Here is a 14,226-nt window from a genome sequence, read left to right as displayed (position 1 = left end):
CTACTCTTTTGATGGTCCAGATTTATAAGTAAGAATAGGAAAGCATTGGTACTCAGAAACACTTTAGAAATTATTAGAATTATGCATGCCTTTAGAATATTTTTGCTGTTTTATTCTCTTCTATTCTGCATATTGAAATTTGTATTATTATACTATAAAATATGAATGCAAAAAGATGCCCATTTTAGACCTTGATTTCAACAAGAGAAAACTACTTACTGAATGACCAGGGACAGACATGTTGGAGGTGGAAATTGAACCCCAAATTCCCTGTCAGTTTTAGATCTGGTGATGTCCCACCCACAACTAACATGGACATTTTGCCCAAGAGATGAATCACTCTTTTGGACTGAAAAAAGGTTGGCTGTTATTCATTCAACCCTAACTTCTTGCTTACTAAATTCAACAGTAACTTGGAAAGCACAGAGAAAACTCCACATCAGGAAAAACTCATGTTTTGCTGCTACTGGAGGTATACAATTACTTCTCTGAAGGGATTCTTGGCATTTGCTGTGAAGCAGCCAGCTGCTTGTTTTATGGTTTCCATAGTGATTAGAACATGATATAAAGGTAATAGTGGTAGCAGTTTAAGGGAAGGGAGTGAAAAGGCAGTGTGGGTATGGGTTCTCCATGGGCAAATAAATGAAGCTGGGTGAGAAAAGGGGGAGGAAAGAGGCTGACAATCAAAGTCACACATTATTTATGTCCCATAAATTCAAATATAACATCTAAAAAGATGTCACAATTGAATTTCTTTTTTTTAATTGTGCAAAACACAACTTATTATATGCTATCATGCTGGCTACGTTATTTCTAAAGGACCCATTTTTTCTGCCTTGCTATATAATAAATATTTCTGTATTCTGGCTGAAAGTTAGGTAATCAAGACCTAGTTAATGTACGAATAGAAAATGATGTTTTTAAAATTTAATGTAATGACAATTTACAGGTAATCTTTAATTTATAACCACAATGGGGACCATAATTTCTGTTGCTAAATAAGACAGTTATTAAGTGAGTCATACCTGTTTTGTCACCTGTTTTGCCATAGTTGTTAAGTGAATCACTGCAGTTGTTAATGAGTCATGTGTTTGTTAAGCCATTGTGGCTTCCTGCATTAACTTTGCATATTGGAAGCTGACTGGGAAGTTGCAAACAGTAATTATATTATCCTGACACATTGCAGCCATCATAAATATATGCGCTGCTTGCCAAGTACCTAGTTTCCAACACATGACCACAGGGATGCTGAGATACAACAGCCTAACCCCTGCAGCCCTCTCAATTTACAGTGATAAAATTGGTGAGAAAGAAGAACCCACAAGCGGTATAACTGCTCTTTTATGGAGTGCCAGCTCCATCCAGAATGAAAGCTGTAAAATACATGTATTCAGCGTAGGTGGGGAATCATATGAGAACATGCAATTTTTCGATCCAACTTGAATTTTAATCACTATGAACATAATCTTAATTATGAGGAGTGGAAGATGACATTTGTTTCTTTTTGGAGACAAACCAGAAGAGAGTATCAAGAGACTAAGCCTCTTTTCATACAGCTGTTCAATATATGGTAAAGATCCTGACCTTTGTGCATTTAGCTGATTATCTGGACATAGACTGTGTGTACAAAGCCTGTATGTGCATATTTTTTTGTAAGCAATCTAGAATCCTGTGCAGACTGCATGAAAAAAAAAGAGAAATGTGCATACATTATAAATCCAGGCACTGTAAAGCAATTACATGAATAAGTAGAGTTAAGCAGGAACAGAATTATGTTCTTAAGCATTTCCCCTTTTTAGCTTCCCTTCTCTTTCAGCTTCTTTTTATTTTTTTGCTTCTTTACCTCCCCAATTTACATAAATTTATTAATTAGAAAAAATAGCATGATTCTTCTTGTGACTTTTGCAAAAGGTTTGACTATAAAAAGAGAGAGATTTCTAGTAATAATATAATATTAATTAGTATAATGCTTAGCTCTCCTTTCATTAACTAACTCTATATACCCTATATTCGCTACTACTGCTAACCCTTTATAATTGTTTTTTCCATGGAATGTTATATGCATCTGGAGTCATATTGGGACTAATAACTCTTGCACTAAAGAACTGAACACATTTGGGAATTGGTATTATTATTTGATTGACTAGTTGTCATGAACAGAAGAATTACTGTTATTAATTTAACCATAATTATAATATCAACATCCAGAGTCCCTTTTTGAGGGACATGGGCAGATTAGAAAGATGAAATATAAATAAACAATTGAACACACACACACACACACACACACACACACACACACACACACAAATGCGTGCACACATGCCTTGTTATACTTACTCTTATAAACATTCTGACTATTCACATTCAACACCAACATATGTTTCACAAACATTTTTTTCATATCTGTGGCAGCTTAAAATGCTTCATTGATAAAATACAATTACAAACTTGCCTACAGACTTAAAGCATGAAAGAATAACAAAATGAAGAAAAAGTACTCTCTTGTAAAAGAACAAGGCAGGGAATTTGCTGTGGATACAAAATTGGATATTTAACCATCCCCCAAATCAACCAAATAAGGGAAGACTTCATCCCAACACAACTGTTTGGAGGAAGTACAAAAAGAGATGAAACAAAAACAAAAACAAAAATGCAGCATATTTTAGCATTCTCCACAGCTAAATAAGGAAGAAGCAGCTACAGGACCTGACTGACTTATGTGAGAGGGGAAAACAACAAACCCAAACCCAAACATGGAAACTTATGGAGCAAGAAACTGGAGTACCCAGGAAAAGTGTAGAAATGGCTAACTAGAAGTTGGGATGGGATGGGGAAACACAATACAGGAACACCTCATTTTTGTAACTTCTAATCATATTTGGAATGGCTTGATTTTCTGATAGAAGATGGAAGAATTCCATAAAAGGGCTCAGTTGTAAAACGAATCACTTCCCTTTCCACATAAATAAAGTACATTTGAAAGAAATTATTTGATTTATATCCTGCCTTTCTACTATGTTTTCAAAGAAACATAAAACAGCCCTTCCTCCAACTTCTTTTCCCATAACAACTGTGGGGAAACCTCATATACCTCCTATGAGATATATGAAACTAAGTTAGTGAACAGGTCAAGTCACCCAGTGAATTTCTATCAGCCTAATTTCCTTGTGGATGTTAGTCCATCTCCATAACCATTACACTACATTTATTTATTTTATTTATTTAGTTATATTTATATACCGCCCTATTCCCTGAGGACTCAGGGCGGTTTACAGGGAATTAAAAATCCAGAATACAAAAATTAAGAACCAAATTAAAAAATATTAAATTAACCCTGTAGTCAGTTAAAGAGAACCCCAAATTAAAAATTCCTCCTCAGTCTGGGCCCGAGAGCTCGAAGAGCCAGGTCTTCAGGCCCGGGCGGAATGATCGAAGGTCGGGGGCAGTTCTCAGCTCCACCGGCAGCTGGTTCCAGAGGGCAGGCGCTCCCACCGAGAAGGCCCTATCCCTGGGTGTCACCCGCCGGCAGTCTCTTACCGGCGGGACCCTGAGCAGACCCTCCCTGTGGGAGCGCACTGGGCGAAGGGCATTTGATGCCGGCAGCAGGTGTTCCCTCAGATATCCCGGACCCAGGCCATGTAGGGCTTTATAGGTGATAACCAGCACCTTGAATTTCACCCGGAGGGCAACCGGAAGCCAATGCAGCTCACGGAGTAGAGGTGTTACATGGGAGTATCGGGAAACCCCCATTACAACTCGCGCGGCCGCATTCTGCACCAGTTGAAGCCTCCGAGTGGTCTTCAAGGGCAGCCCCATGTAGAGAGCGTTACAGTAGTCCAAACGGGAGGTCACAAGCGCATGAGTAACTGTGCGTAGGGCGTCTCGGTCCAGATAGGGACGCAACTGGCGCACCAGGCGAACCTGGGCAAAAGCCCCCCTGGTCACGGCTCCTATATGGTCTTCAAAATTGAGCCGTGAATCCAGGAGGACGCCCAAGTTGCGAGCCCTATCGACGGGGGGTAACACCTCACCCCCCATCATTAAGGATGGAATAACTTGGTTAACCCGAGATGCCGATATGCACAGCCACTCAGTCTTGGCGGGATTGAGACGAAGCCTGTTTCTCCCCATCCAGACCTGAACCGCCTCCAGGCATCGGGACATCACGGAGAGGGCATCACTGGGTTGGTTCGGGGTGGAAAGAAAAAGTTGGGTATCATCAGCGTACTGATGATACCCCACCCCAAAACCACGAATGATCTAGCCCAGCGGCTTCATATAGATGTTGAACAGGAGAGGCGAGAGAACCGACCCCTGAGGGACTCCACAAATGAGAGACCTCGGGGCGGATCTCTGCCCTCCTGTCAACACCGACTGCGAGCGGCCCTGGAGGTAGGAGGAGAACCACCGTAAAACGGTGCCTCCCACTCCCAGCCCCCTGAGACGCCGCAGTAAGATACCATGGTCGATGGTATCGAACGCCGCTGAGAGATCTAATAGGACCAGGACAGAGGAGCAACCCCTGTCCCTAGCCCTCCAGAGATCATTCACCAGCGCGACCAATGCCGTCTCCGTGCTGTGTCCGGGCCTGAAGCCCGATTGGTACGGGTCCAGATAATCAGTTTCCTCCAGGAACAGAGGGAGCTGATGCGCCACCACACTCTCAACAACCTTCGCCAGAAAGCGAAGGTTGGAGACTGGACGGTAGTTGTTTAAAACAGCCGGGTCCAAAGCAGGCTTCTTGAGAAGGGGTCTCACCACTGCCTCCTTCAAGGCGGCAGGAAAGACACCCTCCTTCAAGGAAGCAGTTATTACTGCATGGAACCAGCCTCGTGTTCCCTCCCGAGCCGCATAAGCTAGCCAGGAGGGGCACGGATCCAACAAACAGGTGGTGGTGCTCAGTCTCCCCATGATCCTGTCCACATCATCAGGGGAAACAGGGTCGAACTCATTCCAGATAACGTGCTCAAGACCGCCTGATTCCTCCACATTAGACTCTGCCCAGTCAGAGTCCAAGCCGGTCCGGATCCGAGCGATTTTGTCCGCCAGATGATGACTAAACTCCTCGGCTCGTCCCTGCAAGGGATCCTCTCTCACCTCCTGGTTAAGGAGGGAGCGAGTCACCCTAAACAGGGCGGCCGGGCGATTATCTGCGGACGCGATAAGGGCGGCAAAGTAGTTAGACCTCGCCGTCCTTATCGCCGCAAGATAAGACCTTATAAAGGTTCTTAACTGCAATCGGTCGGATTCGGATCGGCTGGATCTCCAACCGCTCTCTAGACCTCGTCTTCGCCGCTTCATCTCCCGGAGCTCCACAGAGAACCATGGGGCCCAACGGGATCTGCGTCGGGTCAGAGGTCGCATGGGTACAACGCAGTCGAGTGCCCTGGTGGCTGCCGTTTCCCAGGCCTCCACCAGGGCATCGACTGGGCTGTGGGTAAGGGTGATAGGTATAGGCCCAAGCGCCCTCTGGAACCGATCTGGGTCCATTAGGCGCCTGGGGCGGAACCACCTGGTCGGCTCCGCCGCCCAGCGGCGGGGGATGGCATGACGGAAAACTAGCCTCAGGAGGTAGTGGTCTGACCATGACAGAGGGGTGATGGACGGAGAACCCCCTCCCAGATCATCCAACCACTGTCCAGACAGAAACACCAGGTCAAGAGTGTGACCCCCCTCATGAGTCGGGCCCTCAATAACCTGGGTCAGGCCCATGGCTGTCATGGAAGCCATGAACTCCCGAGCTAACTCCGACGACCCTCCCAGTGATGGCAGGTTGAAGTCACCCAGGACTATGAGCCTGGGGAACTCCACCGCCAGCCCTGAGAGGGTGTCGAGCAGCTCGGGCAGGGCTGTTGCCACACAGCTGGGCGCCAGGTATGTAAGCAACAAGCCCAACTGAACCCGAGGACCACACCTCAAGAGGAGGGTCTCACTCCCGGCCATCTGGACAATGGTGGCCTCCCGAGGACACAATGTCTCCCGAATAACCACTGCCACCCCACCACCCCTGCCCTGAGCCCGTGGCTGGTGCAGCACCCGGAAACCCGGCGGGCATAACTCGGTGAGAGGCACCCCTCCCTCTGAGCCCAGCCAAGTTTCCGTGATGCACGCTAGATCCGCACATTCCTCCTCGATCCGATCACGGATGAGGGGAGCTTTATTAACTACGGATCTAGCGTTAAAATAGACCAGCCTGAGCTCAGGGGCCTGATCACCCTCATCCCCGGGTAAGAGGGTGCTAACCGGAGGGTCGGAGCGCGCCACCGCTCGAAGATAGCGGGGGCGAGATCCCAGATGTTGATATGACCCTCCTCGCAAACACCTGCTGCCATACCCTATCGCCGTGGGGATTCGATACCCCACCCCCACATTCCCAGCGCCAGCAGCCACCTCCCCCAACCCCGTCCCACCAGGACCTCTAACAGGACCAGACTGAGTGCCGGTTACAAGTTCCCTCCCCATCCCCCCCTCCCTCCCCCTCCCTAACCTCCTAAAATAACCGGCTAAAAATCTGATCAGGGACCTCTTAGCGCGTCTTAACTCGAGGCCCCTATCCAAGCCCAACCACCTCTCGGAGTCCCAAGGCTTGGGCCCGTCATTAAGGGGAGTATGAAAACAGGCAACAGGTCGCGCCCATGAGGCAGGAACCGCCCTAAGGGCATACAAGTCCGCTTCGGAGTAACGATGGATCATATAGCACTCAATTAGTCTCTTGGGGCTGATGTTGAAAATATAGCCAAAGGATTGTTCATTGATGGTACGAAGATGGAAAAAGAACAGGTCCAGTGGGCATATCTCTCAATCTGCAAAGCCATCTCAGCTCTCACCCGAGATGGAGTTCCAAGGGACAACCTCAGCCGTCCTCTCACTCCGGCTGAGGAGTCTAACTGGAACAGAGAGAGAAAAGGGGAGTCCTAAGCCAGGCCCACCCCAACTGGTCTCCCACACCAGTGAGGTGGTCGCTGACCAGTCCAGAACCGTCCTCCCACCACGGTTCGGTCCCGTCCACACTGGATTATCCATAGGGGGATCTTAGTACCCATCAGGTATGGAGCTAGCCGTAATGCCTGTCTGTCAACAAAAGAAGTAAGGAACAGGCAGGCCAGGCCTCTGTCAATCCTCACAGCGCCAGCCCGCACCGCTATTCTGGGGGGGGGAGAACAAAACATTCTCTCCCCAATGTCCATCCACCAGTCCAAGCCATCCTTCAACGGCGGAAAGTGATCCCAGCAGTCATGTTGGGTCCTGGAATTCACTAACATGTCCGCCGGGGCCGATGACCAGGCCCACAATCTGCAACCACCATCCGGGAGAAGAAGGAGGCTCCTCGCCACCAAAGAATGGTGTCGGTCAGCAGGTGGTCGTAAAAAGGATCTCCATCCGGTGGGGTCGTCGCCGCTGCCCCTCCGACAAGCAGAGGGTATCCACGGCGAACAGGCAGAGGAAAGAAGGCAGGTGAGGCGTCCCGGGCTGCACGGCGCTGTAGAGGTGATTGACGCCATAACAGAGCTCAACAGGTCAGCAGAGATTGTCAGCGCTGCTCATTCAGATCAACAGGCCGCTAGCTCGGGGGGGGGAGGCTCAGCGTCATGAAAAGTAGCGTCCAGGAGCCGTTTCAAAGATCCCCCAATCCCTAAAGTCGCCTCAATCCGCAAGCAGATAAAAAACAGGCAGACGTCCCGAGTTTCACAGTGAAGCAGCGCTCAGCGCCATAATAGAGCTCAGCAGTTTGGCAGGCAGTTCTCAGTTCTCAGCACCGCTCGATTGAATCAACAAGCCGCTATTCCGGAGGGGGGGGGCTCAGCGCTACGAAAAGCAGCGCCGAGCAGCTGTTTTGAAAAACCCCCAATCCCAAAGTCGCCTCGGCCAGCAACAGCATGAAATCAGCTCAGCCAGCAGCAGATGAAAAGAAGCAAGGCAGACATCCAGGATTCACAGTATAGCTGCGCTCGGCGCCATCGTGAGGCCGGCAGATCGGCAGACGGCAGATGTTAAAACGCCGCTAGTTCAAACAGCACGTAGCACGTAGCAGCTGTTTTTAGCTCCCCCACCACCAGAATCGCCTCAACATACCTAGGGCTTCCCGGAGCAAATTCCTTTGGGGCCCTCGAAGAGCGCCCGAAGCTTAAGTTGCGGCCGTCGCCATCTTGGGCAAAAAAAAAAAAAAAAGTATATGGGAAGTATACTTCTATACTTCCCATATACTTCTTGGAAGTCTAAGAGCAGAATTCAAAAATGATAAATTGATCACATAATAGCACTGTAGTAGTATGTGCATTCTGAACATGGAACTATTAAGATTAATATTTGAATAAGAGCATATTAAGAATTAACAATTCCGCAGAATGGTAAATAATAATTAACAGCAGTAAATCTTGAATCATTTTTTGAATATTGAGAAACCAGTGACTGACTTATCAAAAAGAAAAAACAAAACAAAACAAATGGTAATCTATATTATTATACAAATGAAGGCAAATATACACGTCCCAGGATAATGCTGCAGGATCTATTTTGAGTTGGTCACTGGGACCAAAGGATTAGTCTTCAGAGCTTTTGGACTTATGCTGGAATCCATCCTCAGGGAACTTCTCTCTCTCCATAATGTGTGCACTATGTGTAGTATTTAAACTTGTAAGCTGCCCTGAGTCTTCGGAGAAGGGCGGGATATAATAAAAAATAAAATAAAATATTTACGTGGTGTCTAGTATTATTGTTATATTTATATTATTAAATCTATATGATAGTAGTGATCCATGAAACGTCTCTTCCAGTTATGTCTTTTCTCTGTTTTTTTCACTGATCAGGATTTAAATTAGGCTCTTGACTGGCAAATCCTAAACTAACCAAAGAGACAAGTAACCTAAAACTAAGGAGAAATTTCTGACAGTTTGAATAACAAATCAGTGGAACAACTTGCCTCCAGAAGTTGTGAATGCTCCAACACTTGAAGTTTTTAAGAAGAGACTGGACAACTATTTGTCTGAAATGGTATAGGGCTTCCTGAATGAGCAGGGGGTTGGACTAGAAGACTTCCAATATCCCCTCCAACTCTGTTATTCTGTTAATTTTCCACTAAAGTTTCCTACTGAAATTCAGGGTTGCATTAAACCAAGTTACATACAGGTTGTTTTTTTAAAAAAATAACCGTTTCAGTGGTAAGATAGGATAAAATGTATATCTTTTGTAGTATTTGGCAGACAAAACTACCTAGAAGATGCCTATGAAAACCTGACATTTTGATTATGAGATTTCTGGAATGTTTCTTTATTTCTAAGTATTATCCTGCATATTCAACCAATCCAATTACATTAAGTTCTTAATTTTCTGTGCTTTGTATGAAAGAGAAAATCTGTGCTGAAGAATTTCAATGCAGGTTAGTCTCAGGAAAAGGATTGAGAATTGTAGATTTAGTATGACTTAATATCTCTTTACAGCTTGGAAAATGACACTTGGAGAACCTGCCTTAAGACTGGAGAAATTTATCAGGATGAGAAAAATCAAATGAAGGCTAGTTTAAACATTAGAACAGTTCCTTGAAAAGGAGGAGAACCTGATAGATTTTGATAGGCCTTTAGCTGATTTTTAGACTATTAGTAACAACACTTAGTCAGCATTATTCATTCACAGAGAAGGGTTTTTTTTAAAGATAGACACTGTGTCTATGTTATATCTTCTTCAGTTTTGCACATTGGGTCAGGATTAACCACCCTTATTTCTGATATCCTTCTTTACTTGTATTTTCAGTGTGGCAATTGAGAGGCTGGTTAATTTTTCACATTTTGTCATGTAATTCTTGCAGGTTTACAATGACTTCCAAATCTGTTTTCTTTGTTTACACACACACACACACACACACACACACACACACACACACAAATGAAAGATGTACAAATATAAGAAACCAGTGGGAATGGCTCTTCAGGGTCTTCAGCAGAAGAACTGCCATTACTTGATTTATAATCTCAGAAGGTGAAGATGAAAGCAACTGAATCTTCTGCATTGAAACTATGTGCTCTAACTTTGAATTTTGAATTACCTGAACTCACTTCTAAACTGATAATCAACAAGCAATTAAATATCCCACCCATCGTTTTACCTTTAGATACAGAATGCTTAGATTTCTTTGGTTAAACATTGTGAAGGAAAGAATTATAGAGGTCTGGATAATGTGGAACTTGAACCTTGGGAGAGCTACAACCCACAGAAGCACCAGATGGTGCACAGCCTATGCTGCTGGGATATTTCAAGAAAACACGGTCTGCTTCCTTCAACTTATTTCAAAGGATGCCAGATATTTTCTGTTGACTGTGTATTTGCATAAAAGATGCTATGCTTTCCAAAACTGGCCAAGAAAATACAGTTTTTTCATTCTCTGCTCATGCAGAAGAATCTTATTTATTTGCTTAGCTGCATATGACACTTACTTTAAACATGGACATTTTGCATACATGAATTTTTGCATGTATTAAATTAATGAGACAGAAAAAGGTCTTAATTTTGACAAACTATAAAATGGGAATGCAGGAACATCCTTTACCATTTTGCCACTTGAAATAAATACAAACATATTTCTTTTTGGTTACATGTATCAGTATGAGTTAGACATGAATCACACTTTTATTCTTTTTATTATTAATACCTATAAGGTATTAGGTCAGTACAATAAGCATTTCAGGTGGGAGAGTCTTGACAAAGCAATCTTTTTAAAAGCTCTGAGACCAGAACAATTCAGCCTATCTATACTTCTGACTGGAGAAGGCTGTGGTGCCAAGATTAGAAAATCTGCCAATGGAAGCAAGTATTTGGGCTGGAAAAGGTTATGTGCTATCCTTCATGTCACACCTTGTCATTTGATTTTCACAGTAATACAGTTACTGAAAATGATTGATGTGTCTGCAAGTGTAGGGTGGGGGTGAAAAGTCTTGTGGATTATGAAGAGATAGTTAGATCACCAACAGCAATAGTAAGTGACAGCACATGCCTTCAATCATAGCTGCCATCTATGCACCACTTTCACTTGGCACCCAGCCTGCCTTTAATGGAATGTGACCCACATCTGGGAATGAGATCATCTGTAATCCATTTAGCGGAACTGTATGAGCAAGACTCTGATGCTCTCACTATGTTCCCACAATTACCTTTCCCAGTATTAAGATTAGGAGAACAAAACCTGCTGCATCTCTTTCTACATTTGTGAAGTCATTTTGCAACAAAATACAGTATTTCTGAATAATTTCTATATCAGGAATTATATTTTCCCAGAAGCAAAACAAACACATTAAAAAGCTATTTTATTTTTTAGCCCATCCTTTTTCAGACTGGATTTTCCAAAGATTTAACCACTGAAAAATAATAGACAAAGGGTGGGAACTTATTTGCATAACACTCTAAGTAAGAATTAATAAGAATATGCTGAAATTTCAAAGTCTCTGTTTGCTACTCTATAACTAAGGTTTTAAGCTTACTATTTTATTCAAACTGTAAATTACTACTATCCTGGATTCTTAACCCTGATACTACAGTATATAGCTGAGTTGTTCAAAGTTGCAACATCTAGTTTAAAGGGATTCAAGATAATAGCTGATTGAGGATTGAGAAAAATCCAAGATGATAGTTATTTGGGAATAAACTCCAATTAAATAGTGTGTCAGTCCTTCAAGGAGACCTGACTAGGAAACCAAAATCTTGTATGTTAATAATAGTTTAATTACAAGGTTACAGTGACAACATCTTGGAAATCTGAGTGTTCTTTCTCTTGTCCTTCTTTCATCTTTGTGAGAACTAGAGGGTCTTGTCTGAAATACTGTTTTAAGTTACAGTTATGACCCACTTTCAGATTTCTTTTATCTGACTATTGATTTGATTGTGCCATCCTGTTCCTCAAAATCATTCCTTTTGTCTATTGCATGGTGTGATAAAAGGAAAGAAAAAAATAGCCTTACTTATGTACTTGCTGACTGAGGTTTCTTGCACAGCATGTTGTGTTGACATAAAATCATGGATTTGTTTATGAGCTTTAGCAAAAGAGAGTTCACTACTTCATATGGCAGCCTGTTCCACAGATTGACAACTTATACAGTCAGGAAGTTCCTCTTGATGACTAGCCTATATCTTTGTAGCTGTAATCTGCTGAATATAGCTTTCTGCCTTGAGGAACAAAGAATAAACCACTCTCTCTTTTCAATGTGACAATATTTCAGTATTTGAAGAATATTATGCTATCTCTTTGCTTGTTTTTTTTCTGTAATTAAACATACTCAGGTTCCTCCTGTGACTTCCTTAACAGACTTTTCACCATTAGTACTTGATAGTCTTCCTCTAAATATGCAACCATTTCATGTCATATCTGACCACAGCATAATAAAATAATTGCTTCACGTGATCTGGATTTTTTGTGTGATTATGCCTTCATTATCTTGTTTTATAAGTTTTCCCTCACTCACCATTCCCTCACTCACCATTCCTTCACTCACCATTCTCTTTCAGGATTTCAAGCCATAGGAACAGACTAAACTTCCCTCAAATCCAACATACAAATCTGACTCTTTTCAGGTCTTCTTCTCAGAATACTATTAATTCAAGGGTAGTGTATTCAATAACTTTCTCTCCAAGTGACATTACCTTTCATTTTGCAACCAGTTCCTTCCTATTGATTAAGATTAGGTCCATGTTTCTTGTTCTTTCTTCCACCTTCTAGAAAATGAAAAGCACAAGAATAATAAATGTCCAATAAAGGACATCTGAATTTTAGCAGTTAGATTTCAGCATATGTCTGGATAATAGAAATCTTACATTATCACTACATTGTAAAATACTGGTTATCGGATATAAAAGACTCATCTGAAACTTCTGCTTTTCTAGATTGTCTATAATAAACTCCCACTATAATAACATTTGTGTTTCTCTCTCCTTTTATTTTTACCCAATACATATATATATATAAAACACGGGACAAAATCTTATTTCCTGTTTCAGCCTATCCCAAGGCCATCCACAGGCTGTAGTCACAACAGTGACAGCTCATATTTGTGTAAATTTTTTGGATTGCTAACAAAGAATTAAAGGGAGACTAATATGGCCATTTCAAACTCATTTGTTCTCATCAGTTAGCCATACCCTTCTGAGATTCGAGATCTTCATTTCTTTCTTTTGTGTCTGTTCATTCTGAAGAAACTATAGGTTTCCATTGTTGTGTATCATCAAGTATCACACAATCATATCTTTCAGAGTTAGGCACTCTAATTCACCATGTCTACTTTTATAGTTTGTGCATTGATGTAGAATCACTTGAGGTTTTGAGTGGCACCACATGCAGGTTTCTCCATTGCATTTCCTGCAAAATTCTCTGTCTTTAATCTGCCCGCCTCTCCATTTATATTTTAATTTAATAACCTTCTGATAAAACAGGTGAAGCCAAACATGTGTTTTCCAGTTTTTGAAAGATGTATTCCACCTTTTATTAGAATTCTTTCATAAAGGCATCACATATCATTTTCCCCAGAATCAGTGATTATTTCTGTCTCATGCATGCATGGCTCAGAAATTATTATGACTTTCTACTTCTAAAATCTTCAACTCTCTTGTGTGAAGGAAAATTTAAAAAGGTTTCCAGTTTCCTCTTTTCAGCAGGCATAACAAGCATCAATGAAGTTAATGTAATGTCTTATGTATCATGATATCATTATACCAATAGTGCAATAATTTCTGATTTAGGTATATAATTCTCTAATTTTATGCTTAGATCATGATGCATGTGTCTTCATGATTGCCTGTTTTGCCTACCACAATGGATGTCTTTTTTCTTCTAGAAAATAAGTAACAAAAACTGGAAGTGAGAATCTCTTTTCTAGTGCAAATTAATTTTATATAATTGATTTCTTCTAAACATGAATTAAATGGTTAGTATCAGTTTATTGTGGAAACCTTGGCTTGGGCTATGCCAACTGCATGGATTTTATTACTCCAGATGGAATAATAACAAATTAATATTTGGAACACTCCACTCTTTGTGACTTATAGGCATTGGACACATTAAATTTCTACTGGCAGCAGCTTAGGTTTTGCAAAATTTGCACATCAATCTTGAAATATAGAGCAAATTAGTGAATTATTAGTGCTTCCATATGGATGATCCCTGATGCTACTAATCATTGTGCATTGATTATGTCTTTTATTTTTAAGAGAGTTTGTGAGAAGAAAAAAGACAAAGGCAGCAGTGGG

The sequence above is a fragment of the Vipera ursinii genome (genome assembly GCF_947247035.1).
Source record: "Vipera ursinii genome assembly, chromosome: 4".
Taxonomy (NCBI): Eukaryota; Metazoa; Chordata; class Lepidosauria; order Squamata; family Viperidae; genus Vipera; species Vipera ursinii.
The sequence above is the reverse complement of the archived record's forward strand: the minus strand, read 5'-3'. Positions refer to the sequence as shown.